Source organism: Triticum aestivum, chromosome 7D (assembly GCF_018294505.1).
Source record: "Triticum aestivum cultivar Chinese Spring chromosome 7D, IWGSC CS RefSeq v2.1, whole genome shotgun sequence".
NCBI classification, from domain to species: Eukaryota; Viridiplantae; Streptophyta; class Magnoliopsida; order Poales; family Poaceae; genus Triticum; species Triticum aestivum.
This window is the reverse complement of record NC_057814.1, coordinates 632,009,877-632,013,844: the sequence shown is the minus strand read 5'-3', so window position 1 is coordinate 632,013,844 and position 3,968 is coordinate 632,009,877.

Sequence of the window (3,968 nt, the reverse complement as noted above, 5' to 3'; positions counted from 1 at the left end):
TGGGTGATGTCGATGTCGAGCCACTGTCATGGACAATTTTTTTTATGATCTCTAGGTGAGCGCAAAAGTAGATGTTGGTGAATACTCGAGGGATTGCTAGGGTGGCAACACATTTGTCTGGTCGGAGGCCGCGTTCCAGAGTTGTAGCCTTGTAGGGCACCGATTTTGTCGGCAATGAAGATCGAAAGCCATCCTAACCATGGTACCAACACATGCAGCCCATACCTGGCATGCCGACTATCATGGTATTATCCCATAAATATCCATCTGAGGGTAGAGCATGCATTAGGGATCCAGATGGTGCACATGAGAAAGATTTACTCAGGTTCAGGCCTTCGGATCGAGGTAGTATTCTACATCCTGATTGTCCTCATTTATGATCTAGCCTCATATGAGAACTATGGTTTGTGTGTACAAGGGGTCAATCGTAGGATCGTATAGGAGTTGTCACCTCAGATCCATGTATACGTAAAAATATACTGATCAGGAGACCCCTACCTCCCCTTATATAGGTGGACGGGGAGTAGGATTACAAGAGTCCTGGTCGGTTAAGGTAGAGTCCTAGTCGGTTTGCAACTAGTATTCGATAGAGTTCTTGTCTTGTGCCTTACAATGTCAATGCGCCTTGTATTGTCAGAGGAGTTCGCGGAGTGGGCTCGGGCCACACCGTGGTTGTTGGTCCTCTTTTGTCCTCCATAGCTATACCCGAAGGTCATGGCACCGTCAATTATTGTAAGAAGAGAGGGGGTGGGGTCAGAGATCTAATGCGTGTTCATTCTCTCAAAGAGACATGGGGGAGCGGTCGTGGTGCTAGTGAGTGTTCATCCTCAAGGGTTGCACCAACCAACTGAAAAGGGTTCATCGCTAAAAAAACTGAAAATGCCGTTCACTCAAAAGAAAAAACTGACTAAAAGGTAGAGTACATCCGGAACTAACCCAACATGATCGAGGGCACACCGACCGTAGCACACGTAAGTAAGGTAGGAGTATAGTAAATATGATGGATGCATGCATGTAGATGGCTAGGGAGGCACTGAGGGCAACTCCAATCACGGTTCACCAAATGGACAACGTAAAATGTCTGTGGACAGTGCTAGGGGACTCGACCATCCAACCGTATCCATCACTTGTGCAATGAAAAGAGGAGGAAGAAGGGGTGTAATGAGTTTATGGTGGGGTCTAAGGCTGAGTTGGCATGTCCATAATGTTTCAATGTTTGGCATGTTCATAATGTGTCCGGACTCTCCCAAATCACCCACAAGTTGAAGTCCAGACGCGGATTTGACGTACGGTGTTGGATGACAAAAATACCGGAACAACATGAACATTTGAGAGCATTTTGATGAACCGCGTTAAAGTTGCCCTGAGCTCGCTAGATTAGATTCCGGCTGACGCGTGCATAGCGTGCGTGGACTAGACGAGAAAGTCTACGTCACGAACGAAATTTGGCTGCCGGCCGATGCAACTTGGTACGAGACGACTGACTCGTCCTGTCAGAGTTTTTTCAGAAAAAACTTGCCACCCACGGCCTCATGCATGCACCACCAACGTACGGTTGGTTCTTCGTCGTGGAAAAACTCGGCAGCTGCTCTGCTCCGCACGCGGACAAGATCGGCGAAAAACACCACTGTTACTGTTCATTGTCATTTTGTCTCTCGTTCTAATCTGAGCATCAACCCGTTATCAGCATGCTCCTGACCAGAGCGATTTGGCCAGAAGAAAATGATGGGAGGAGGCAGAGCCGCGGCTGGCGCACGGCACTCGCCTGACGACGGAGCCCTCTGGCAGCATGTATGTGGCACACCGCAAAAAGCCCATCGCCCCTCGGCCCCGTCTCTTTCCCGGAGCGATTGGCCTCAAGAAACCAAAAAATCGAAGTAAAGCACAAGATCAACAAGAAACAAGGTTCTTCCTTGGCACAAAATATCCTCTCAAATCCCAGTCCAGCTGCTAATCCAGCGACAAAGATAAACTTGGGTCGGATTTCTTCTGCACAGGAGATCAGATTCGTAAATTGGTGTACTTCTCGAGCATTTCGCAGCGACTGAACCGTCTGACCCGGCCGAATTTTTGAGACGATATAGTCATGACAATTCGCACAATCTGGACGGTGTGATCATTGAAAGGTGGTCGGAGTTGGGCGCTATCCTTATTTTTCGCAAGTTGCGTAAACCCCCGTTAGATCCAATAATGCCTTGCCTTTACGAATCTAGCGAGAGATTCCGCTGTGATCACTATTTAATTCAGGATCAATGTAGACTCAATTACACACAATCCCGCTGAAGGGATAGGCGAAATGATACTCGACGAGTGGGACAACGTAAACAAGCCAGTCATTCGTGTTGTTCTGCACATGGTTGCACGTGGGTGATGTCGATGTCGAGCCTGTGTCATGGACAAAAAAAATTGATGATCTCTAGGTGAGATCAAAGTAGATGTTGGTGAACACTCGATGGATTGCTTGGGTGGAAACTCCGTTGTCTGGTCGGAGGCCGCGTTGCAGGGTTGTAGGGCATCGATTTTGTCAGCGATGAAGATCGAAAGCCATCCTAACCATGGTACCAAAACGTGCAGCCCATACCTGGCATGCTCATGGTATTGTCCCGTAAATATCCATATGAGGCTAGAGCATGCATTAGGGATCCAGATGGTGCACATGAGAAAGATTTACTCAGGTCCAGGCCTTCGGATCGAGGTAATATCCTACATCCTGATTGTCCTCATTGATGATCTAGCCTCATATAAGAACTATGGTTTGTGTGTACAAGGGGTTGATCGTAGGATTGTATAGGGGTTGTCGCCTCAGATGCGTGTATGCGTAAAAGGGTACCGACCAGGAGGCCCCTACCTCCCCTTATATAGGTGGACGGGGAGTAGGATTACAAGAGTCCTGGTCTGTTAAGGTAGAGTCCTAGTTAGTTTGCACCTAGTATTCAATAGAGTTCTTGTCTTGTGCCCCACAATGGCAATGCGCCTTGTATTGTCAGAGGAGTTCGAGGAGTGCGCTCGGGCCACACCGTGCTTCTTGGGCCTCTTTTGTCCACCATAGCTATACCCGAGGGTCATGGCACCGTCAATTATTGTAATAACAGATGGGGTGAGGTCAGAGATCTAATGAATGTTCATTTTCAAAGAGACATGGGGGGAGGGGTCGTGGTGCTAATGAGTGTTCATCGTCAAGGGTTGCACCAACCAACTGAAAAGGGTTCACTGCTAAAAAAACTGGAAATGCCGTTTGCTCAAAAGAAAAAACTGACTGAAAAAGTAGAATACATCCGGAACTAACCCAACACGAGGGCACACCGACCGTAGAACACCTAAGTAAGGTAAAAGTATAATACACATGATGGATGCATGCATGCATGCATGCATGTAGATGCTAGGGAGGCAGCGGGGGGAACTCCAATCACGGTTCACCAAACGGACAGCGTAAAATGTCCGTGGACAGTGGTAGGGGACTCGGCCATCCAACCATATCCATCAAATATCCATCATTGTGCAATGAAAAGAGGAAGAAGGGGGGAAATGAGTTTAGGGTGGGGTCTGAGGCTGAGTGTGTTGGGTAACGTAGCAGAAATTCAAAATTTTCCTACGTGTCACCAAGATCAATCTATGGAGTCATCTAGCAACGAGAGAGAGGAGTGCATCTACATACCCTTGTAGATCGCGAGCGGAAGCGTTCAAGAGAACGGGGTTGATGGAGTCGTACTCGTCGTGATCCAAATCACCGATGATCCTAGCGCCGAACGGACGGCACCTCCGCGTTCAACACATGTACGGAGCAGCGACGTCTCCTCCTTCTTGATCCAGCAAGGGGGGAGGAGAGGTTGATGGAGATCCAGCAGCACGACGGCGTGGTGGTGGAAGTAGCGGGATCCCGGCAGGGCTTCGCCAAGCGCAAGCGGGGAGGAAGAGGTGTCACGGGAGGGAGAGGGAGGCGCCAGGGCTTAGATATTGCTGCCCTCCCT